Below are 26,411 nucleotides of genomic sequence, written 5' to 3'. Positions count from 1 at the left end.
ACAGGGAGGCCTGGTGTGCTACAGTCCATAGGGGTGCAAAGAGTCAGACACGACTGAGTGACTGAATTGAACTGATAAGGGAAAGAATATGAAGAAGAATAGATGTCTATATCTATACCAAGAATAGATATCTATATGTATACCAGACCAGCTGGAATGTAAGGGATGCTGATGGTGACTGGTTCTTACTCTCAAGACTTCAATCGACTGAAGCTTGGAGTCTCCCACAGGCCAAGACCCTTAATGAACATGCCTGGAAAGTTAAAGTGTGAGTCACTCACTCATGTCTGACTCTTTGCAACCCCATGGACCACCAGCCTCCTCTGTCCATGGGATTCTCCTGGCAAGAATACTGGAGTGGACTGCCCCGCCCTCCTCTTGGGATCTTCCTCACTTAGGGTTTAAACCCGGGTCTTCTGCTATGCAGAGATTGTTTACCATCTGAGTCACCACAGAAGCTGGAACATGCCTGTACTCATAGATTAAAGCTTACCCAACTTTGTGGTTTACAAAGACGCTGCTCTAGAAAGCTCCATGGTGTTCTCCATAGTTCTGCAAGTAATACACTTTTCCTTTCCATGAGCTTTGGCTGGGTTGTACCTTCTGGCTCTACACCCACCAAGAGGTAAACTTACTTTTCTGGTAACATTTCTCCATCCAGACTCACAACCACCACTTCATACGAATTCTACAGTCAGTCGCTTTGCTTCCAATACATGGAAATCACATTATTTTTCTGTGAGCAAAGCTACCTAAGGGCCAGGAACAGTGTCCCTATTTTATCTTGTGCAGCCAGTAGGTGTCAGGCAAACTCAGCTCAGTGGATCCACAGTCCTCCAGATCGATGCCTCGGCTTCCAGAAAACACTTGCAAGGCTTTGAGGTTTTATTTATACCTCATTTCTGAAGGCTTTTCATACCCACATTAAATATAGAGATGGCTCATCAGTGCTACTCCTACTTTCTGGTTAAAAATCCTCCAAGTTTTTTCTAACATCCTTATTCTGTGCGTTGTGTTTAAATCTTTGACCACACGGTGCTTATCTTGTGTCTCATCCGAATGCAGTTAAACACACCACTTTCCCTAGAATAATGCCGTACTCACCACCTCAGAGTTCTTGCCAAAACTGGATTTGACAAGGTAGGACACAGGGGGACCTAGGATACACTCCAGGAGCACGGTTAAAGTCTGGTGGAGCCGATATACCAGTTGAGGGACACTGGAAAGAAACATTCAGCCTGAGGACAACCCGCCCACTTGAGGATCCAGGCCTAAGCGGCAATGCCTGAAAACAAACAAACCAGCCAAGATGCGCCTGCGCAATGGAGCCTTGACAGACACGCCCACAGAGCAGCCAATCCCCGAGCGGTGGGGCGGGGCCTCCATTGTGCTCCCCACCCTCCGGGCGCCTATTGGCCAGACTGCCTCAGTCACAACGCCGATTGGTCGCTTGTGCCTGACAGGGTACAGGCAGGCTGCTGGCCCTTCACTTCACCTCAGCGCCGAAGGACTGGACTTCGCTGAACCTCTAGCGCTCCTGGGGACAGGGTGGGCAGCGCGGCAGGACAGCGGGGAGGCTGACGGGAACGCGCCCTGCGCAGCCCTCATAAACCCTTAGCCTGATGGCTTCAAATTCCAGGGTGGGAGGCCCGAAATCCTGTCAACTTTGAGTAACCTGAGTCCTAATCTGAAGGGGGCTTGTGTCTCGTCAGCTTCAGGGATTACAAGTCCCTTCACCCACAGAAACACCAAACCCCTTAGTGCTGCGACCCTCAAATACCTAGATTAACCCCAGTTCCCCTCAGCCTGAGGCACCCTAAAAATAGCACCCGCAGAGAGACCCAATTTCCTCAACCTCACAGACCCTGAATCCCTCCGCCTGGGAGCTCTTAAAACACTTCCTCCTCAAGGCCCTAACTGTCCTGCCTGTCGGAGACCTAAAGTCCCTTAATAAGCAACCCCCGATTTCCTCAGCCTCACAGTTCCCAAGTTTTCTCACCCTGCGCATTCTACATCAGCCAAAAGATCCCCAGTCCCCTCTGTCTGAGGACCCCAGTTACTTCAGCCCGTGGGACCCAGATCTCCTCAAGCCGAGCGACTTCTCCCTTAGACGTAGAAGCTACGTTATGCCCAGATTTTTCTGAGTCCCCAGGAGGAGATCCTCAAAACCCTTCTTGGAGAAACATTCCCTCTGCTGCACTGGAACAGAGCCCTGATTTCAGCCTGACCCCAGTCCAGCAGTTAGGGGTTTCCGGGTCTCCTCAAGAATCCCTCCGTCACTCACAGACACATCCCTCCCAGTGCCTTCCCTCAGAGGGGCTGAATTTTAGGGGAACCAAACAAACCAAATCTAGTTCACATTAGGCTGATCTGTCATATCTAGTCAGGATCCATCCATCCCACCAATACCCTCACCCTGACTTTCCCCTCACCTTCCTGCCCTGGACACTCCACCCAAGGAAGACAGACCAGGCTCTGGACACTGGTCTGGGCTATCTCAGCACCTTCTTCTTCCACAGGCACCTTGGCCTTGAGCATTCCAATGGCCATGAGGCCGAACAGGTCTCCAGAGGAGAGCACGGAGGGAGATGCCGGGAGAACAGAGTGGAAGCCCACGGTGAGAGGTGGAGGCAGCAAAGCTGGGCTCTAAGCCAGCTCTATAGGAAGGACATGGTGCTGGTCCCTGAAGCACCACAGACTGCTTGCCTGGCCAGCTGAGTGAACTTCCCTGTGACCGTACACAGGATGGGAATGCCTGGTCCTGTCTGAGATGGGGGGGTGGAGTGGGACAAAACAGGACACTAGCTTCGTCAACTGCTCTGTGTCCAGGGAGAGTTAGGAAAATGCTCAGCGTTTGTTCAGTTAAGCAGGACACAGTCGGGAAGGAAAGTCTTCATCCCTGTCTCACACAGACCACCCAGTAGCTTCAGGCTACTCCCTGCACAAAAGGTGGAGGAGAAGGCCCAGCTCTAAGATCTGACTTAGATGAGTAAATCACTGATGAAATTGATTATGTTCCTTAGGCCAAAGATGCTTTCAACGACATCTCCGTATACTTCTCCAAGGAAGAATGGGAAGAGTTGGGAGAATGGGAAAAAATCCGATATAGGAATATGAAAAGAAACTATGAAGCGCTGATTGCTATAGGTAACAGGAAGTGCTGGGTGCCTGTGAGCCTGGGAAACATGAAACAGGTCTTCACCCTCAGTGCTCACTTGGCCCGCTCTTAGGTGGCTTCATCTGCTCACAGTTCCCTTTTGTGTGGAGACTAAGGAAATGTTTACAGTTCTGTACCAAAGGGAGGTTGACCCTGCAGGGCAGAGCTCACCTCTTGCCTGATTCTAGATTCCCCCAGCCCATCTCACTGATTCCCTTGACTTTGTGACACTTCCCATTGCTTCTATTCTTTGTTTCTCCTTCTTAGAACAAATATTTTGCTTCTTTCCAGGTTTCAGAGCCACTCGACCAGATTTCATGCATCACCGCAGGCAGGTCATCAAGCCCCAGGTAGATGACACTGAGGATTCTGATGAAGAATGGACACCAAGACAGCAAGGTGAGAGGCCAGGAGGATGTGGAGGTGTCTTCCTGAAACCAGCCTGGGCTTAGGTCTCAACTTCATCTCAGCCATTAGCAAGGAAAACATAATTTTCAGCATTCCGAAGTGGTTGTGGCTGAATATTGACATTATCCTGAATGAAGATGAAAGTATAGGTTTTCCAGTGTAATTCTCAAAAGTTTTATGGTTGAAATTTATGATTCTTTTTAAAAAAGAGTTATTTTTGCTAAACATTCTTAGTGAAAGGCAGTTAAAGGAACATTAGAAATAAATTCACCAAACAGATTTAATACTAATCTCATTGGTTATTGGATCAAATCTCTTCAAAAAGGAAGTAATTAACATATTATGTCAAGATACATTATTTATGTATGTATATAAAACAAAACCCATGATCTTCTTACCCTAAGGTTAAACTAATTCTATATTTTGATTCTGGGAAAGGGTTGCAGAGAACTATTTATTCTCCATGATGTTTCCCACATTTCACTGACCAGAGATGGCATCAGGTAAATAAAATGAAGTACACTTATTATAAAATAGAAGTGAGCAGCTCACTTCCTCTTCTGCTGCTCAAAGAGTTTAGAAGAGTTAATCTGCCTAGACTGGAGAAAACAATTTAGATAGTTCTAAGATTCTCCATCTATGGATTTCTGTTCTCCCAGATTTTTAAAAATTATTTATTTAGTTTTGGCTGCACTGGCTCTTCATGGCTGTCCATGGGCTTTCGCTGGTTGCGGTGAGTGTCTTCTCATTGCAGAGTACATGCAGGCTCTGTAGTTTGTGACACACAGGCTTAGCTGCCCCGCAGAAAGTGGAATCTTCCTGGACAAGCCATCGAACCTGTGTCCTCTGCATTGGCAGGCAGATTCTCATCCACTGTGCACCAGGGAAGTCCCTCTGTTCCATTAGGTTATTAAAACTAGGGAAAGGGACATGAAAAACAAACATTTGGTTGTCTGCAAAGGTTTTGACATAAGGAGAGATTCTTCATAGGGAATACATACGCCTCGGTTCACCATACGCCTGCACGTCTTTATTTTCCTTTTTACAAATTTCTGAGTGTATGGCACACTGTTGCTAACTATGTGCACGTTAGTGTTAGTGTCCGTAGTGCTAATCTTTCAGTCATGTCTCACTCTGCCTACCCATAGACTGTAGCCCACCAGGCTCCTCTGTCCATGGGATTCTCTAGGCAAGAATCCTGGAGTGGGTTGCCATCTCCTGCTCCAGGTGATCTTCCCAACCCAGGAACTAGGCCTGCATCTCCTGCATTGCAGGTGGGTTTTTTTACCACTGAGCCACCGCGGATATACATCCACATTGATGTACAACAAATCTGTAGAAATGTTACATCTTGCATAACTGAAGCCCTAACCCACTGAGTAACAATTCTCCAATCCTTCCTCCTCACAGCCCTTGGCAACCACGATTTTATTTTCTGTTTCCTTGGATTTGATTAATTTAGATACCTCATAGAAGTGGAAGCGGGCAATATTTCTCTTTTTTGATTGGTTCATGTCACTTAGTAAAATATCATCAAGGCCCATCCATGATGTAGCATATGACAGAATTTGTTTTTAAGGCTTCAAAACATTCCGTTGTGTGCATGTGGATATAAGAGATATAACATATATCTTATATATAATCTTTATCTTTTACCCACCAATGAACATTTAGGTTGCTTACACATCTTGCCCATTGGGAATAATGCGGCAGTGACCGTACATGTGCCCACTATTTATTCAATATCTTGCTTTCAATTCTTTATGGAAATACACTCTTGAGTGGGATTGCTAGATCATACAGCAGTTCTAACTTTCTGTGGAAACTCCATACTGTTTTCTAGAAAGTTTGCAACATTTTACATTGCCAACAATAGTGTATAAGGGTTCCAAATTATCCATATCCTTACCAAACTTGCTATTGCCTTCTGATACATATTGCCCATCACAGAAGGTTTCAATTTGTATTTCCCTATTGATTAGTAATATTGAGCATCTTTTCATATGTTTGTTGGCCATTTGTGTATTTTCTCTGGAGAAATGTCTATTCAATTCCTTCTCTCACTGTTAGTCAGCTCAGACTGCCATAACAAAGCAGACTGCATTCCTTAAACCACAGAAATTTGTTTTCTTAAAAGACTGGAGCATGGAAATTTGATATCAAGGTGCCATCATGGTCAATCAGGTTCTCTTCCTGGCTTATAGGTCGCCTTCATACTGGTGTATGCTTAGTAACCCCTTATCAGATGCATATTTTACAAATATTTTCTACCATCCTGTAGGTGGCCTTTTCAACTCTGTTCAGTGTCCTTTGCTGCACAGAGATTTTAAGATTAACCTCATTTGTCTATTTGTACTTTGTTCCTAATACTTGTGCACTTGGTACCATATCTAAGAAATCATTGCTGATTCAGTGACCTGAAGCTTCACCCTTGTTGTCTTCTAAGAGTCTTATCAAGTCTTGCATTTAGGTCTTTCATCCATTCTGAGTTGATTTTTCTTCAACATGTAAGACGTTCATTATTTTGCATATGGTTATTTTGTTTCCCCAGCACCATTCATTACAGGCATTAAACTTTCCCCATTATCTTGACACCCGAGATGAAGATCATTAGACCATGTATCCAAGAGTTTATTTCTGGCTGTCTATTCTGTTCCGTTGATTGACATATCTGTCTTTATGCTAGCCAGCTTCCTCAGTATCTCAGCAGGTGAAGAATCTGCCTTCAGTGCAGGAGACACAGGAGATGCGGGTTCAATCTATGGGTTAAGAAGATCCCCTAGAGAAGGAAATGGCAACCCTGTCCAGTATTCTTGCCTGAGAAATCCCCTGGACAGAGGAGCCTGGTGGGCTACAGTCCAAAAGGTCACAAAAAGTCAAGAAGACTCAGCGACTAAGCATACATTTTTTGCCAAATCTACACTCTTTTGGTTCCTGTAGCTTTGTAGTATGTTCTAAAATCAGAGGCCTCCAGCTTTGCTGTTCTTTCTAAGATTACTTTGCCTATTTGGGGTGCTCTGAGATTCCGTGGTAACTGTTGGATGGATTTTCTATATCTGAAAAAAATTCCATTGGGATTTTAATATGAATTGCACTGAATCTTTAAATTGCTTTGGGTAGTATGAACAGCTTAATAATATTAAGCCTCCAAATCCATAAACATGAGACACCTAGCTATTTATTTATGTCAGATTCCTTTCAGCAATATTTTGTAGTTTTCAACATATAAGTCTCTATTCTCCTTAAGTTTATATCTAATTACTTCATTCTTTTCAATGCTATTATAAACAAGATTGTTTGTCCAGTCGCTAAGACTCTACACTCCCTATGCAGAGAACTTGGGTTCAGTCCCTAGTCAGGGAACTAGATCCCACATGCCGCAACAAAGACCTGGCACAAACAAATAAATCAAAAGAAATATTTTTTTTTTAATTTACCTCTTGAATATAGCTTTAAAAACATAAAAAATAAATAGGATTGTTTTCTTATTTTCGTTTGTGGAATGGTCATTCTTCATGCATGGAAAGATATTTGAATGTTGATTTTGTACCGTGCAATGTTCTGTGGAAGTTCTTGGTGTGTGTGGATTTAAAGATTTTTCTGCACATAAAACCATGGCCCTGTGAACAGACATAATTTTACTTTTTTCTTTCCAAAGGGAAGTCTTTTGTTTCCATTTCTAACCTAAAGCCCTGGCTAGGACTTCTAATATTATGGTGAACAGAAATGTTGATAACGGGCATCCTTGGCTTTTTTTCTTGATCTTGTTCACTGATGACTATGATGTTAGAGGTAGACTTTCAATATATGACCTTTATTATATTGTGGTCACTTCCTCCTATTTCTACAGTGTTGACTACTTTTGTCATGAAAGACTAGGAAATGTATTAGATACTTTGTGAACATCAGATGAGGAACAGATGAAGTTTCATTTTTTTTTTTTTAAGATAATTATGTTATGCTCCCAGTGGAACCATGGGTGTTGATGATACAGAAATCATCTTCTATTCCTTCTTTGGTAATCATTGTCTTTGTCACTTTCTGCCTTAGAATTATATATCCTTAATTAGAATACCCAGAGTTTGGAAACATTTACCAATCAAAACACTGATTCTCATCATTCTTTAGGTAAACCTTCTTCAATGGCCTTCAGAGTGGAGCATAGTAAACACAAGAAGGTGAGTATTTCCCAAATCCTGTTGCCAAAATATCCACCTCATGGATCCAGTCACAGGTGAGAATAGGAGAAAACACAGAGATCCTGGAGACGGCTGCATTCCCGCCCTGAATCTTTAGCACACTGTCTGATACCATTACCACCTTTACAGTTAGTAAGAACTACAACAGCAGTAGGCGGTTCTGTTGTTACACTATTTTCATAATATTTCAGACTTTAAGCATTTTATGTGAATAAACTTACTTAAACCTTAAATCAGTCCTACAGTACCTATAAGTAGGTATATAGCTATCACCATTATAGATCCAGAAAATTAGGTAAAAAACCTTTGATTATATGTCTGAGATCACAGTATCACTGGTAGTGCAATCTAAACCAATGCACGTTCTCTAAACCCCTTACAAACTGATTAAAACTTCCAGTTCTATGACGCTTATTCATACATCTTTATATCATTCATCTGAGAGACGTTTTCAACCTCAGTTCTTTTGTGCTGTGCTAGGGAGGGATATGCTAAGACATCCGACTAAGGGAAGCTTAAGGACATGCTGGGCAGTTTGTAGAGTAGACAGTCCAAGATGAAGAAGCTTAAAGACATGCTGGGCAGTTTGTAGAGTGGACAGTCCAAGATGAAGAAGGAGACAGGATCCCTACCTCAGAGCCTCCCACTCCAATAAGATGAAGCAACTCGCAACCCTGAAAAGCCTCAGGTTTATGACTGAAAAGCAACAAATAAGAAAATAACAGAAGGACTTCACATAGATTACCCACTTTTGAGTAGAAACTCATCATCTGGGCATCATTTCAAATGCTCCTTCTTGCAGGAGGGAGTAACAACTCCTCCTCTGAGCTCTAATAGGCAACTCTCCTGTTTGGAATCATTTGTTTAGCCTGCCCCTGTGTTGTGAGCTTTGGGAGCCTAGCCCACACCCATTCATTCTCAGAAGTCCAGGCCCAGCTCAAAGCCCCTGAGGGCCGCCTGAATGTTTTGTGAATGAGTGACTCCACATTTAAGCATTCATTTAGGAGTAGAAAGGTCAAAGGATGCTGAAGATAGTGTCTGTGAGCAAGACTTCAAATATAGATGCAGTTTAGGGAATAAATTGATACCAGGGATGTACGCTCATGTTCTTACTGTATTAAATAGCTCACAAAACAATTTGATGAAGGTTATTAAATTTCATGTCCACTATAATATTAGGAATTAGCCTGTATACCAATTAATGGATCAGGAAACTGAGTAGAACCAGCTAGTCATACAGCCTTGTTCAAGGAGAACTGATGAGACCGGCTACTTTAATTCCAAACATTGTCTCTAGGACATGGCAACCTGCAATTTTCATCTCATTTTCTTTATTGTCTAAATGGGTTTCTGCGGATTGTCTTTTCTCCTCTTAATCTCAGTGATTTGTCACCTTATTTTCCAGATGTGGTTTGTCCCCTCTGTAATTTTTCATATTTCCTTGTCCATCAGAGGGCCACTAATTAATATAAACCCCGCGGATCTCTCTACCAGCCCTTACCCTCCTCTTTCCCTGACCTCCAGCTATTCTCCCTGCTTGCTCTCACTTTAATGCTGAAAGTTGAAGGGGAAGAACCTTAAGATATGAATTCTAGTTTTGATTCACTATCCATCTGGGTCCTTTTGTTACACTTCAATGTTCAGACCACCCCCACCCCCCCAAATCAGATATTTCCAAGAACTGTTAAAGTATTAACTAAAGTCATGCATGTGAAAACACTTCATAAAGTCCTAAAGAACTAAAGAACTGCATGTTGTCTTTTACACACATGGAAGAGAATATCCAGGGCACCATTAAGTAAGGAATCTAGTTTGAAGGAATTGCCGGGAGCAGCAAAATTGCTGAAGACAAGTGGCTCAAAGCAGGCTCAGAAACCAGTGCCCCATCACAGAAAAGCAAGGACCCCTGGACAGCACCCCAGACAAAAAGTCGGTAAGAGAAATTTTAGGGAGTTCCTCTAATTACTTCCTCTAATCCCTGTAGAAAAACTAATAAGCATGGCCTAGGTGTGTGGCATGGACTTTGGGTAGGCGGGGGTTTAAGCTGGACTGATCTGAGACATGAAGTTAGCACTGGGGCCTTGGGAAAATCTTATACATTTTCTGATGTCCTGATTGTTATCTGTAAAGTGAAGATAAGGATACATAACTCATACAGTGCTTGAAATCCTTACATTAAATGCAAAAGTCTGACACCTACAAGTAGTTCAATAAATCCAGCTGTGATGATGGGAACCGTGCTTTGTTAGTGTTTATACCCAGAACTCTGCTCATGTGCCCTTACATGTCATGTGCCTTTAACATATATTTTCTGAGTAGATGTGTCAGTGAACTATTTCCTAAGTAAGAAGGTTGGGAAGTTAAACCTACTAATGGGAAGTGCAGGAAGCTATCACTGAACTGGGCATCTGTGGTCAGTGGAGCCTCAGTATCCTGAACCAGTAGTTAAAGGGAGAAGAATCAAAGTATAGAGGAGGGACTTCCTGGTGGTGAAGTGGTTAAGCCTCGACGCTTCCACTGCAGGAGGTGTGGGTTCCATTCCTGGTCAGGGAACTAAGATCCCACAAGCCATGCAGTGTCGCCAAGAAATAAATAATGTAACATTAAAGCATAAAATTACAAAAGTAAAAGTTTGAAAAATACATGTAAGAAAGTTTTCACAAAGTGTGTAGATGGACAGGTAGGAGATCTCACACTTTCCAATAAAACAGGGACTAACTCCCCAGACCCCACCAGCCTTGCACAGCTTCTGTTCTCCATCTTAGAACTCAGAAGAAAAGAGACTGGAGTGAAGAGGTACTGTTTACGAGAAAGAAAGGGCCACATATACCAAGAGGTCAGCGAGCCCCAGGATGATGACTACCTCTGTGAGTGACCCCAGTGGCCCACTCACGGAGAAGGGGCTACGGCGCCTTGGTCCACTAACCTCACCTCACCATTTGGTCCCCCGTCCATCCCCTTCCTCTATTACTTGGGGTGCATGATCGAGGCCAAATGCCATGAGTGCCCCAGTTCTTTCTGAAGGTCATTACGACCAGCAACATCACGATACCTGCTCTCATCCCTATTCTCACCTCCAGATTGTGAGGTGTCAGAACTTCTTCATCGACAGCTGTGCTGCCCATGGACCCCCAACCTTTGTAAAGGACTGTGCAGTGGAAAAGGGGCATGCCAATCGCTCAGTCCTCACTCTGCCCCCTGGGTTAAACATCAGACTGTTGGGCATCCCTGACGCTGGGCTTGGAGTGTGGAACGAGGCGTCCGATCTGCCGCTGGGCCTGCACTTTGGCCCCTATGAGGGCCAGATCACAGACGATGAAGAGGCCACCAACAGTGGATACGCCTGGCTGGTGAGAAGCACACATTTCCCTGTCCTCTGGGGTCTAATGTCTTGTATGTGGTGGGGGGTATTTCATGTCTACATGCGAGGACACATATGGTGATAACACGGTCAGCAATGACACAGTCAGCCCTGTATAATGTGTGCCCTGGGTGTGAACACAGGACCTCCATCTAAAGGTCAGAGGAAAGGTGGGACCACAGTGTACAGACACTCAGGACCTCTATTTAAAGGTCAGAGGAGAGGTGGGACCATAGTGTACAGACACTCAGGACCTCTATCTAAAGGTCAGAGGAGAGGTGGGAACACAGTGTACACACACTCAGGACCTCTATCTAAAGGTCAGAGGAGAGGTGGGACCAGTGTACAGACACTCAGGACCTCTATCTAAAGGTCAGAGGAGAGGTGGGACCACCGTGTACAGACACTCAGGAACTCGATCTAAAGATCAGAGGAGAGGTGGGACCACAGTGTACAGACACTCAGGACCTCTATCTAAAGGTCAGAGGAGAGGTGGGACCACAGTGTAGAGACACTCAGGACCTCTATCTAAAGGTCAAAGGAAAGGTGGGAACACAGTCTACAGACACTCAGGACCTTTATGTAAAGGTCAGAGGAGAGGTGGGACTACAGTGTACAGACACTCAGGACCTCTATCTAAAGGTCAGAAGAGAGGTGGGAACACAGTGTAGAGACACACAGAAGTGACTCCTCCCTTGTGGAGCCCTTGCCTTCAATGAGCCAAGGACTCAGACTTGGAATGATGAGTAAGGGGCTTACTGTGTGGTCCGACTGGCAGTTGAATCCATGCAGGCTGAAAAGCACCAATGACTACAGAGGGAAATAGCTCTTCTATTGCTTCCTACCAAAAAACAAATAAAAAAAAGAGGAAAGCTTGTAACTCCTTCTTTGACACTCAGATCACCAAAGGGAGGAACTGCTATGAGTATGTGGATGGAAAGGACACGTCTTGGGCCAACTGGATGAGGTGAGTGCAGTGAGTCTGCAGTGTGTAGACATTGAGACTCCCTCAATCCCACGCCCCTTTCCTTCTCAACCCGGCTCCCTCAACAGCTTTCACATCTTCCTTCCTCTTTTCCCTCCATATCATGCTCCTTCATTTCAAAAGACACTAGAAAGAAGGAAATAAAAATATGGCATGTGCCATCAAGATACAAGTCTATATGCTGAACAAAACTGGTGGACTTGAAAACAACTTGAGGAGTCTAGATTCACCAGGGACATTTTAACTCACTTAATGGACACTTACCACGCACTTTATGTTTCGGTTTAGACAGTGAACTTCGTTACTGAAGCAGATCACACAACCAATGGCCTTTTGGAGAACATACTGCAAACAGACATTAGCCAATTATTTTTAGGAACAGTAACCTTATTTCTTCTCTCTTTGAGTAACTGCACAGCACCAGGATAACCTAACACAGGAGACCTTGACTCTATGTGGGCAACAACCTACTCAGGCTTGGTTGCAGTGAGAAGTGGGCCCTGAGGCCTCACAAGGAATGGGGGGCAGGATGGCCCTGAGCAGGCCCATTCTCTGAGGGCCTCTCCTTTCATCAGGGCAGGCAAACAGTGAACAAACTATTACTGTTCCGTGTCTCAAGCTATATCAGAACTCTCTCCAAGTTTCCGTGGGAGGGGGTGGGCAAGCGAATAAGACCCTGGATGAACGTGGGGCGATGGGAGAAAACCTCGGGAGAGAAGGCTGGCTGGGGTGAGTGCTGAGGGCTGTGTGGTAGCCAAGGAGCACCAAGTCCTGTGGATGGAAGAGAACTTAATTCAGAGTTTAGAGGAGCTGGAGGTCACCAGCCTCACGGACAGTCCAGGTGGAGACGAGTCTGGAACTGGACTCTGGAAAAATGGCTCATTAGGTAAGGAGAGAAAAGCATGGGAATTCACATAGCCTGGTTGAAGGTGTGAACAGAAGGTCCACATGAGGGGTGGCCTCAGAGGCGGAAGGCAAGGAGCTGGGCATGGTCGGAGAGTGGAGGGCACTCATCACCTGAGGTTTCTTTCCCTTTCCCGGCCTCGCCCCCAGGTATGTGAACTGTGCCCGGGACGACGAGGAGCAGAACCTGGTGGCCTTCCAGTATCACGGGCAGATCTTCTACCGAGCCTGCCAGGTGGTCAGGCAGGGCTGTGAGCTGCTGGTCTGGTACGGGGACGAGTATGGTCAGGACCTTGGCATCAAGCGGAACAGCCGGGGGAAGAGTGAGCTCACGACTGGGAGAGGTGAGTGTCACCCCTCTTCCAGCACCCCACCCCATTCTGGGAGCTTCCGTGGTCCGATTTTGAAGCAGAGGACAATCCAGTCAAAAGTCAGTAGAGTTGCAATTAAAATGCCTCAGAATTTGATTCTTTTCATATGATTGTTAGGAAAAGTCTTTATATTAAAAATGCTAGTTCTAATCTTTAATATTTCATGCAAAAAAATGTGTAACATCACCTTCTGCTGAAAGGCTGAGAAGCAAAAAGCAACATTTCTAGCACCTACCAGCTCTCTGCCCTTTACCTGTTTCTTCCTCATTTCGTCCCATTTCTAAGCGACACATGTACAGTGATGTGCATTCAGTTACTGTTCTAGTTTGCTGTCATGTGAGTTCATACTCTGTGCCAGATGGGGCTCCACGCACCGAAACAGACAGAACCACTGCCCTGGGGCAGCAGGGGCTTCACACCAGACAGGGGCTGGTGCTCTGAGGAAAACCAGCGCAGGGAACGTGCCTCAGGTCAGCGTGAGCAGAGGGTGGGGTGTGGTGCAGGACGGTGGGGCAGGGTCTCTGCAGAGATAACACCCGTGGGGAAGGATTCCAGGCAGGGGAGCAGCCAGTGTCGCAGCCCCAGCGCCAGGAAGAGAGACCATGCCAGGGGTCATGGGAGGAAGCACAGAGGGAGAGAAGGAGGCTGGATGGGACATGGAAGCTTCAGGGCCTGTGTCCACGTGCAGGCCCCAGGGGTCCTCCTGGGTGACACAGAACAACCGCGTGGCTTTCTGCTGCAAGCAGCATGTTCTCTGTGCTAAGACGATGCTTTGGTTCATTTTGTGGACGAGACATCATCGGGGAGCCCACTCAGAGGTCAGTTCATTGCCAGACATGAGAGGAGAGTGGGCTGTCTGAAGATGCTTTCGAGTGAGGATGTGAAGAGTCTGGCTGGAGATGTATTTTTAAATAGGGCTTCCTAGTGCACGTTGAATGGACTAAGCCTGAATGTAATAAATGAGGTATGAGTACTGGTGAGGCTTGAGAAAGGATATCCCTTTATTTTATGATCTATGGGAAACTGAGAGAGGAGTAATTTGTGAACCTGTTTGGGAAGCAGGGGCCAGAGACCTGTAGTCAGTGGGACTTGGGCCGCTCGGTCTCGTCCAGTCTCAAACCCACTTCCTGCAGAGATCGGCACAAAGGCTGCTCTTTGAACAAGGAGCCACAAAGTCAGATTTACCCACACCTGCTGTAACCACCCCCTGTGCTGCCTCCCATATGCAGAGAGCTCCAGGCCAGGCGCCCCTAACTTAATAGACCGTTTCCCCTCACAGGGAGCCACTCAGGAGATTTCACCTAAGTCATCAAGTCTTATCCCTCAGTAGGGTAAATACCTGTGGCCACTGTGACATGACATTTCAGACACTTACACGCAGGGAAAGTCCCTACAGATCCACCTCTATCAGGAGAGATACTGCCTCCGATGCTGCTGGAAGGTCCCTATCTGGGTGATATGTAGAAAAGGCCCCTGACACCAACTGTCTGGATTTCTGTAGATGTAGAGAGTAAGAGTGGAGTGGAAAAGTGGACTAAAAAGACACACTCGATGGGAGAGAACTCGTGCACTGTCAACCCTTAGATAATTATTGAGGCAGGCCTGACCACGGCAAACCTGCTGCCTGACCAAAAGCTTCCTCTTTCAGCAGAACTGAAGCCCAAGATCCACCCATGTGCCTCCTGCTCTCTGGCCTTCTCCAGTCAGAAATTCCTCAGCCAACACGTCCAACGCACTCACCCCACTCAGACCCTCCTGAGACCATCTGAAAGAGACCTCCTCCAACCAGAGGATAGCTGCCCAGGCAATCAAAATCAGCGATATTCAGATCCACACAGCCCGAGTGACAAACCTGAGGGTCACGAGACCAAGGTCAGGCCCCAACAATTGCTGAAAAGCATAAGGCTGAAGAGGATTTCAAGCGCCTCTTCCTACTCACCCGGAGGACAAATGGGGGGCTCTGGGGTGCATGAGAGAATGAAAAACGAGCCCAGCACAAGCCAGAAACTGAATCCAGTGGACACAAGCACATTGATCACGGGGGCAGGGGTCTCAGGGATTATGAGAGTCATGTACCGAGAGTGTGGGCAAGGCTCCAAGGACAGGTCAAGTCTCACCACACACGAGAGGACACACACAGGGGAGAAGCCCTATGTTTGCGGGGAGTGTGGGCGAAGCTTCAGTCAGAAGTCAGATTTCATCAGACACCAGGGGACACACACAGGGGAGAAGCCCTATGTTTGTGGGGAGTGTGGGCGAAGCTTCAGTCGGAAGTCCCATCTCATCTCACACCAGAGGACACACACAGGGGAGAAGCCCTATGTTTGCAGGGAGTGTGGGCGAAGCTTCAGTCGGAAGTCCCTCCTCATCACACACCAGAGGACACACACAGGGGAGAAGCCCTATGTTTGTGGGGAGTGTGGGCGAAGCTTCAGTCGGAAGTCCCTCCTCATCACACACCAGAGGACACACACAGGGGAGAAGCCCTATGTTTGTGAGGAGTGTGGGCGAAGCTTCAGTCGGAAGTCCCTCCTCATCACACACCAGAGGACACACACAGGGGAGAAGCCCTATGTTTGTGGGAAGTGTGGGCGAAGCTTCAGTCGGAAGTCCCTCCTCATCACCCACCAGAGGACACACACAGGGGAGAAGCCCTATGTTTGTGGGGAGTGTGGGCGAAGCTTCAGTAAGAACTTCAACCTCATCACACACCAGAGGACACACACAGGGGAGAAGCCCTATGTTTGCGGGGAGTGTGGGCGAAGCTTCAGTCAGAAGTCCCATCTCATCTCACACCAGAGGACACACACAGGGGAGAAGCCCTATGTTTATGGGGAATGTGGGCGAAGCTTCAGTGATAAGTCTAATCTCATCTCACACAGAAGGACACACACAGGGGAGAAGCCCTATGTTTGCGGGGAGTGTGGGTGAAGCTTCTGTCAGAAGACCCATCTCATCTCACACCAGAGGACACACACAGGGGAGAAGCCCTATGTTTGCGGGGAGTGTGGGCGAAGCTTCAGTCAGAAGTCCCATCTCATCTCACACCAGAGGACACACACAGGGGAGAAGCCCTATGTTTATGGGGAATGTGGGCGAAGCTTCAGTGATAAGTCTAATCTCATCTCACACAGAAGGACACACACAGGGGAGAAGCCCTATGTTTGCGGGGAGTGTGGGTGAAGCTTCTGTCAGAAGACCCATCTCATCTCACACCAGAGGACACACACAGGGGAGAAGCCCTATGTTTGCGGGGAGTGTGGGCGAAGCTTCAGTCGGAATTCCCTCCTCATCAGACACCAGAGGACACACACAGGGGAGAAGCCCTATGTTTGTGGGGAGTGTGGGCAAAGCTTCAGTGATAAGTCTAATCTCATCTCACACAGAAGGACACACACAGGGGAGAAGCCCTATGTTTGCGGGGAGTGTGGGCGAAGCTTTAGTCAGAAGTCAGATTTCATCAGACACCAGAGGACACACACAGGGGAGAAGCCCTATATTTGCGGGGAGTGTGGGCGAAGCTTCAGTCAGAAGTCAGCCCTCATCACCCACCAGAGGACACACACAGGGGAGAAGCCCTATGTTTGTGGGGAGTGTGGGCGAAGCTTCAGTCAGAAGTCCGTCCTCATCAGACACCAGAGAACACACACAGGGGAGTAGCCCTATGTTTGTAGGGAGTGTGAGTGAGTCATGACCAACAAACCACACCTTAGCCACAGGAGGATTACTGCAGCCACCCCATGCCTCAGCTCTAAGGGGCCTCAGAGGAGGTCTGTGACCCATTACTGTCCCCAAGAGTATGAGGAGAGACTTCCCATGTGGTCCAGTTGCCAAGACTCCAATGCAGAGACCCACGTTCAATACCTGATTGGGGAACTAGCTCCCACAGGCTCCAACTAAGACACAGCACAGCCGAATAAATAAATATATAATAAATATTTTAAAGAAAGAGTGTGATAAGCACAGAATTACTTGTTAAATATACCTTCCACCTTCATGACAGGAGAGGAGGCAGATAAACAGCAGAGGGTTTTTTAAGTGTTCTGGACATGTTCATGCCAATTGCTTTCATGGTTTTTTAGTACTCCTCTTCTAATAAATTTTGTCTCCAAACAAATCTGAAGCCCAGACTATGTACTCATTCCCCCCTTATCACTGACAGTAGTGGAGTCCAGTCATAGCTGAACCCCTGGGAAGGCATCATTCTGGAGCCAAGTCAGTTAGGTCACTGGACAGTCAATCCTGGGTCCAGGGAGAGGAATGCAGAGTGGAGTCAGAGTCACCAGGGAAGGGAATTCCCTGGCCTCCTGGGAAGTGGGGCCTCTCCTCCTTATAGACCTCAACTCTCCTTTGGCCTCTTCTGATGGCCCTCTGGTTCCCTCTGACTTCTGTAGCCGCAAAGGTGAAGGCCACGTGCACGTGTGTGTGTGCGCGCGCGCCTGGCTCAGCATGGGCCATCTGGTCTCTGCCGCCCCCTTGGGGTCATCACAGCATCTGGACACCAGATTCGACCACAGGGGTCCAGTTCTCAGCCCTGCCCCCAGCAGCTATGTGAGCTGGGGCAAGATACTCAACCTTTCTGTGTGTCTATTCTCTCTATTCTCTCTCTGTTCATCTGTGATACGAGGTGGGAGCACCAGCATTTTGGTCTGATGCGTAAGCACAGGCGGAATCTGGCAGAGGCTGGCTGAGAATGCAAGCCCCACCTTTGCTGTCCTTTGTGTTTTTTCTTTAATCTTTTTTATTTTTTAATAGAAGGATAATTGCTTTACAGAATTTTGTTTTCTGCATGTCCCTCAGCCCCCACACCTTCCAGGTCTTCAGATCTAGACGAGGAAGGGTCCGTTTAGGCACTGGGCTGCCCTGATGAGGGGGTGTGAGGTCAGGGGTGCTAAGGGAGGCCGACCTCCCTTAGCACCCCTGCCGTTCCTGCTGAGCTTGGCAGCCCCAGGGCCCCTCCACAGACAGGCAGTGCCCACAGTCGTCACCCTGCCGAGAACAGAGCCTGGAGCCGCGTTTGCAGGAAATCCCTGACCGTCCCCCATCCCACCCCGACACGGAGGGTCCTCGAAGCCCAAACCACGGCTTCTCTATGCATGGGCCTCGTACCTATGCCCGTGCGCTCTGGGCAACGATGTCGCGCCTTGAAATTCTTAACCATGGAATAGTTCATCCCTACACTTCCCTTTCATGAGTGAAGTCTGATGGGCCCCGGGGTGCGCTGTGAGCAGGGCAGATGCACACACAGCACGGGTCCCGGGGTGACCAGGCTGCACGAGGGAAGAAGGTGGACACAAAGCCCCCCCACCCTGGGTGAGTGAGGGTGGGGACAGCACCAGGAAGCCACGCTTGCTCAGACCCGGAACCGAGCTCCGACACGGAGTGGGGGCAATGGCGTTCTTAAGGTCGACACACCTCCCCTCTGTGAATGACCTCTGTCCTGGCCTGATCCTTCCAGAAGGGGCTCAGGAGGCTGAAGTCCGCCCGGCCACCAGAAGACACCAAGGGGAGAGTGGGCCACGGGGCGGGGGGCGGAGGGTGCGAACTCCAGGACCCGGGCAACGGCCCTCAGTCCCCTCCGTGTGCCAGGCTTGTAAAGGGTCTCTACATGAACCTCGTCAGTAATAACCACCCACTATTATTTTCCGGTTTCTATGCTTTCTTAAAGGAACACGTTTGTCTGTGGCTTCGTTTCCCTACAGGAAGGGAAGCCACCTAAACTCCCCATCTTCTGTGGCTTCAGGCCGGGGCCACGGGAGGGAGAGTTAGGGGTGGTGAAGGCACAGGGGCTTCAACTGAAAAACGGTGGGGATCCAGAAACCTGCAGGGGCTTCTCAGCTGCACCTCCCACCAGAGCTGGGCCTGGAATCCCCTGGAAGGCTGAGCAGGTCAAAGCTTCTCCCTCCCCTCCCCTCCACTCCCCTCCCCTCAAAAAGCTGACTCCTGGGGCCAGCCCACAACACCCCCAAATCCCCCATCACCCACAGCCCCACACAGGCCCTCCCTTGCAGAAGTGAGACGACCTGCATGGCGGCAGGGATGGTGTGTGACCCCAGAGCTTAGGGTCTCAGCTGACCTTGAGCAAGGAGGCTGGTGCTTAAAAGCCTCCCAGCCCAGGGAGCTGCCAGCAGCCACAAGCCACGATCTGAAGCAGAGTTGGGGGGATGGGGATGCGAGCTCTCTGAGGTCCCATTCTGTCCCCAGGACAGCGGCCAGGCCTCACCTGACACCGTGACTGCCCTGCACGGGCACACAGGACACCAGCAGTAACGGAGATGGACAGCCAGCTGCCTCCACCGCACACTCCACACTGACCACAGCGGCCCCACGGCTGTACCAGCCCCGCCTGCGTGCGGCTCTGCTTGTCTGCCAGGGCTCTGGACCCTGGGTGAGTCGGTGAGGGCAGAGCACCAGAGGCCAAGCCTGTCTTCAGCCGCCAGACTCGCCCTGGTCGCCAGACTCATGAGCCCAACCGGTATATCAAGCCTTTGGGAGAATGACACCACAGACACTGACCTCAAAGCTCAGACTCCTGAAAACTTACTAAACAGGTTGTTTTTAGTCTTTTTTTTAAAATAGGAGGTTGGCAGAAAGCGGGAAAGGGAATTACTTCCTTGGTGGTACAGTGGTTAAGAATCCACCTGCCAATGCATGTTCAATCCCTGATCTGGGAAGATCCCACATGCTGTGGAGCAACTAAGTGCGTGTACAACTACTGCAGCGATGAAATTAAAAGATGCTTACTCCTTGGAACAAAAGTTATGACCAAACTAGACAGCATATTAAAAAGCAGAGACGTTACTTTGCCAACAAAGGTCCATCTAGTCAAGGATATGGTTTTTCCAGTAGTAATGTATGGATGTGAGAGTTGGACTATAAAAAAAAGATGAGTGCCAAAGAATTGATGCTTTTAAACTGTGATGTTGGAGAAGACTCTTAAGACTCCCTTGGTCTTCAAGGAGATCGAACCAGTCCCTCCTAAAGGAAATCAGTCCTGAATATTCATTGGAAGGACTGATGCTGAAGCTGAAACTCCAATCCTTTGGCCACCTGATGCAAAGAGCTGACTCATTTGAAAAGACCCTGATGCTGGGAAAGATTGATGGCAGGAGGAGAAGGGAATGACAGAGGATGAGATGATTAGACGGCATCACCGACTCAATGGACATGAGTTTGGGTAAACTCCGGGAGTTGGTGATGGACAGGGAGGCCTGGTGTGCTGCAGTCCACAGGGTTGCAAAGAGTCAGACACTACTGAGCGACTGAACTGAACTGATCCTTAAAGATCTTATTCATAAAATCAAAAGACAAGCCACAATCTGGGAGAGAAGTATTTGCAAAACCCATATCTGATAAAGGATTTGGACTCAAAATAGACAAAGACCTCTTGAACAATCCCATAAAAAATGAGTAAAGATCTGAACAGACACTCAGCCAAAAAAAGATATACAGATAGTCAAAAACAAAAACATGCTCAACATCATATACCATTAGGGAATTACAAATTAAAATCATGAGCTATCACATCACACATGTTATTAGGACTGCTAAACTCTAAATACATGACAATACCAATTCCTGGAGCCTGAGGAACAGCAGGGATGTCCCCTCACTGCTGGTGGGACACATGCACAGCCACTTTGTAACACAGTTGGGCAGTTTTCTCTGAAGCTAAACAAACCTCACCTTGGGATCCAACAATCATTATTTCCAGTATTTAAGAAACTGCTTTGAAAAATCCATGCCCAAATGCAAACAAAGATGGACTTATACACAGCAGCACTATCCATAATAGTTAAAAACTTGAAGGCAAGTAGAGTAGGCCACTCCAAAATATGCCTCTCTGGTGTGAGGATTATTTAAGTTAGCTTCAAAGGCGCGCGGGGGGCGGGGGGTGGGGGACTCTCAGTAAACTAAGTAGCAATTGCCTTTTGTGAAGGACATTTACAACAGAGAAATCTCTGCATTTAAGGGTTGCCTCTATATGCACCAGAAATAGAAGGATAATTAACTCAAGTAACTTATCAATGGAGAGGTCCTGTCTTAAATCTACCAACAATTGTACCCTTCTTTACTGTGTCTTGCATGATGATCTTCCATAATTGGCTTCTCCTATTCCCCAAGGTCTTACTTCTGTCTTCAGCTGAAGATGGTATTTAAGGTGATGGCTTAGGGTATTTCAGGGAGTGACTCAGTTTTCTTTGGCAGCTCCCCTGTATACAGCAGGCATTTGTTGTCAGTCACTAAGTCATGTTCAACCCTGGGACCCCACGGACTGTAGCCCCCCAGGCTCCTCTGTCCATAGGATTCCCCAGGAAAGAATACTGTAGTGGGTTGCCAACTCCTTTTCCAGGGGATCTTCACAACCCAGGGATCAAACCCATCTCTCCTGTTTTGCAGGCAGATTCTTTACCACTAAGCCACCAGGGAAGCATAGAGGAGGTATGTTTCTGTTCTTTCTCCTGGTGATTTGCCTTTTACTAAGGAAGGGCAGAGTGAAAATTGTTTTTCCTCCCATACACATGCAATGGAGTATTACTCAGCAGTAGAAAGGAATGAACTACCAGCCCTCAAATGGCATGGTTAAATCTCATGTGCATATTACTCAGTGAAAGAACACAGTCTGAAGAGACGGCACACAGTATGACCTCATTTATGAGGGGTGGGCTTGGTTCGGTGGGTCCTCCTGTTTCCTGGATCTCCTGGAAATCCAGGAAATTCAGAGGGAGCAGGCTCCAGGGAGCCGTGGAGCAGATATGTAGAGTTCTGCTGCAGATAAGAAATTCAAACTGAAATAGAGATGAATATCTTATGATTCTTCTCCAAAATAGTTACAGAACAATCAACTGGAAACCATATGAAATGAAATGACTGCAAACACAAACTGTAAAACTTACACCAAATTCACTCAGATTTATTAACAGACATTTAAAATGCAAAACAATCAAAATTACATGTATATATAAAAAAATATTCATGACCTTGGCTTTGGTCTGCAGATCATGAGCTTTGAGTTTTAACACAGAAAAAGCCAATATACAAAAGAAAAAAATACTGTGGACTTTATAAAGTTAAAAGATTTCTCCCCTGAAAGACCTTATTCAGAAAGTCTAAAGACAAGCCACAAACTGGGAGAAAAATATTTGCAAACACATATCTAATGAAGGATTTGGACCTAAAATAGACAAAGACCTCTAAAACAGCCCCAGTTTTAAAAAAAAAAAAAAATGGGTAAGGAGCTAACAGAAACACCTGACCAAAGGAGACATGCAGATGCTAAATATTATACAACAAGTATACAAAAGTATCTTACTACTAGGGAATAACAATTAAAATCATGAAATAGCACACCTAACCTATTAGCACTGCTGTGCTCCAAATATATGACAACAGCGATTGCTGGAGGCTGAGGAACAACAGAAACTGTCCTTCGTTGCTGGTGGTGTTGCAGGAAGGGGGACCGCTTCCAGGGCCGAAACTGGGCTCTTGTCTAATTCTCAGAAACAAATCGTCTGAGGAGACACGTGTGCTGACAAAGAAAGATATTTTATTGGGAAAGAGCGCCCAGGCAGAGAGCAGTAGGGGAAGGGAACCCAGGAGAACAGCTCTGTCACGTGGCTTGCAGTCTCGGGTTTTATGGTGATGCGGTTAGTTTCCGGGTTGCCTTTAGCCAACCATTCTGACTCAGAGTCCTTCCTGGTGGTGCTGAAGGAGGGAAGTAGGCTGAACGGATTCCATCTTGAAAATCCATCTCCATCTTGAAACCACTGTGAACTTTGGACTATATGCCTGGGTGCTCACCTGATGGACACTAAATTATGTGTTCAGTATCCATGGAGATGACATACCAATTGGAAAACCGACCCCTGGATAAAAGGCCTCCAGGACTCCTACCGAGACATCCCGTCACCAAGGGAGTGTACTAATTTACCCCAAAGCAAAACAAATTATCTGTACAATGCCTATGGATATATGTTACCCTGTTTATCCAACTAAGACTTACTGCATATAAATCATAGCTAGACTTGATTGTATCTGTCCTTTACACCATCCAGACTAGTTTCAAGGAATCTGGGGATGTGGGCTTGGGCACACACACCTATGGAATATAAGGTTGTCACAAAAAGTGGTAGGGGTCCTTGGCTAAGAGGAGACTCTGCCTTGGGCCCGCCGGTGTAATAAATTGCACTCCACTATTTGCATTGTCCTTCTGAGTGAGTTTGCTTCCTGGAGAGCGTGGCTACAACAGTGCATACCCTGTTCAGCCAAGATGGATGCCAGCGAGGATTCTGGGAGGCGATCGGACATGTGGTGTCTCCTTTTGACCTTTCCTGAACTCTTCCAGTTGGTGGTGGCTTATGAGTTCCGTGTTCCTTACCAGGAACTTCTGTCAAAAAACAGCTCATGCAAATGGTTACCATGATGCCTGGCCAGGGTGGGTGGTTTCAGTCAGTGTGCTTCCCCTAACAGTGGGATGCATGTACAGCCACTTTATAAGACGGCTGGGCAGTTTTCTCCAAAGCTAAGCAAGTCTCACGTTGGGATGCTCAGTATTAGTCAATTGCTTTGAAAATCTATCTCCAAATTCAAACAAGGATGAAATTATGCACAGCAGCACTGTTCATAATAGCTAAAAACTTGAACAAATCAGGATATCCTTCAGTAGATGAATGCACAAGCCAAGTGGGATACATCCATGTCAGGGCAAATAGAATATACACCCCAAAATACGCCTTTCGGGCATAAGGAATATTTCAGTCTCATTTAAAAAAAAAAACAAACTGGAATCTCAGAAAACTGTATGGAGATTCCTCGGTTGTGAAGGACATTTACAATAGAGAAATCTCCATATTTAAGGGCTGTCCCTCTTTAAACCATAAATAGAAGGATGATTAAACCTCAAGTAACTCTTCTCAGTGGAGGAGCCCTGACTTAAATCTGCAAACAATCACACACTTCTTTACTGTGTTTTGGTGATAACCTGCCAAAACTGGCTTCCCCTCCCCCAAGGACTTTCTCCTATTGTTTTTATCTGAAGATAGTATTTTAAATGATGGCCTTGGTCGTTAAAGGGAGGACCTCACTTTCTCTGGGAAGCTCCTGTATATACAGGAGGCACGTGCTTAGTCGCCCAGTCGTGTCCAACTCTTTGCAACCCATGGACTGTAACCCGCCAGGCTCCTCTGTCCATGGGATTCTCCAGGCAAGAATACTGGAGTGTGTTGTCATTCTCTCCTCCAGGGGATCTTCCCAACCCAGGGATCGAACCCAGGTCTCCCGCATTGCAGGTGGATTCTTTACCATCAGAGTCATGAGGAAAACCCATACAGGAGGTATACAGGTTATTAAACTTCTGTTTTTCTCCTGGTAATCTGTTTTTTTCTTTTTTACAGGGGAAATCTCTACCAGGAATCTGGAAGGGTAGAAGTGTTATAGCCATGCTTTCTGGGAAACAAACTCACTCAGAAGGACAATACAGATAGTGGAGTGCAGTTTGTTACACTGGTGGGCCCAAGGCAGAGTCTCCTCTCAGCCAAGGACCCTGACCAGCATTTGTGAAAATCTTTTATACCCCATGTGTACGTGTCCAAGCTCACCACCCCGATTCCCTTGAGACTTACATAAACAAAGGTAGGGTAAATACAACTACAATAACCCCATCATTCACGTGTTATGTGTTCAAACAGTCAATAATCAATAAGCCCGCAGTTACATTCCAAACAGTTAATAATCAATAAGCTTGTGGTCATGTTCCAACCAGTTAATAATCGATAAGCCTGTGATTACATCCTGATAGATATGGAAACAGTTTATGACCTGTCTGGAGACAGGGGTGATTACGGTATGTTTCCTCTTAGGCAATGAGTAACCTGGATGTGATCTTCAAGATTCCCCTGTCCGGAGGGGGGTCTTATCCTTCCATTGTTGTTCCCACAGGCACTAAGCAGAGAGTTCAGAGGCAGCCGAGCATGATCAGCACAGATAGGCCTGAGATGGAGTCCTGGCCCTATGAATTCCTTCTTCAGAAGGAAAATTGTTTTTCTTTACAAGCATATACAATGGAACACTGCTCAGCAATAGAAAGGAAGGAACCATCAGCCCATATATTGTTAAGTGAAAGAATCCAGTCTAAAGAAGCTGCACATACTATTGATCTCAACGAGGCAGCAGTTGTAACCAGGAAGGGTTAATTTTAAATTTACACTGGATCTGCTTCTGTGACTTTAACCTTTTTTTGTTATTATAAATATACATAATGGTCTGCCTCTGGGAGACAACCTGAGATTCTGGCCTGTGAAGGACTGTAAGGAAGTGAGATAACACATCCCCCTGCCTGAGGCTTGCCATTCTAGGATATATCTGCAAGGACTGAAAAGTCTTTTTGCTTTGTTTCCTCACCTCCTCCCATTTCTGATCCATAAAAGAGCCTGGCACCAGGCCCTGACAAGATGGGCATTTGAGGCACGAGCCTTCTGCCTCCTCAGTCAGCTGGCTCCCCAGCTAGAGTCTCTTCCTTGCCTGAACACCTCTTCTCTCAGAGTCATTGGCCTGTTGTGCAATGAGAAGAGTGAGCTTGGGCATGAAGTGGGATCTTAATTCCCTGCCCAGGAACTGAACCTGGCCAGCCTGGATGAAAACCAGGAATCCTAGACACCAGGTCAGCAAGGGCTAGAAGCTAGAGGATATTTTCCCTTGACTGTTTGTCCCAGGGAAAAATGCATTTATCACTGAGGCAGAAACTGTAAACCAAGTATAAAATTCATTATTATAGAAATAGCATAACAACAAGTGGGAAAGCACATGGAAAAACAATTTGTTAAGTTGAGACAGAAGCAAGGCAGAGACACACACCTGGAGAGAAAGTGTGTGGGCAGCACCCTGGTGAGGAGGAGTGCAGTAAAGAGGCGGTTAAGTCATTCATACAGGCCAGTTCTTCCGGGTCCTTCTCTTCCTTCAGCCAGTTATGTGGTTTCTTTATCAACCTGATCTACGCTGGGACCCTCCCCTTGGTGTGCACACACCCCTC

General features: G+C 46.8%; 1 pseudogene; it reads left to right on the top strand.

Annotated features, from left to right (window-relative positions):
- Window positions 1-2,548: 2,548 nt before the first annotated feature.
- On the top strand, window positions 2,549-19,654 carry LOC133045611 (histone-lysine N-methyltransferase PRDM9-like; annotated as a pseudogene).
- The last annotated feature ends 6,757 nt before the right edge of the window (window positions 19,655-26,411 follow it).

Source organism: Dama dama, chromosome 24, assembly GCF_033118175.1.
Source record: "Dama dama isolate Ldn47 chromosome 24, ASM3311817v1, whole genome shotgun sequence".
Classification (NCBI taxonomy): domain Eukaryota; kingdom Metazoa; phylum Chordata; class Mammalia; order Artiodactyla; family Cervidae; genus Dama; species Dama dama.
This window is presented reverse-complemented; position numbering and strand designations above follow the sequence as displayed.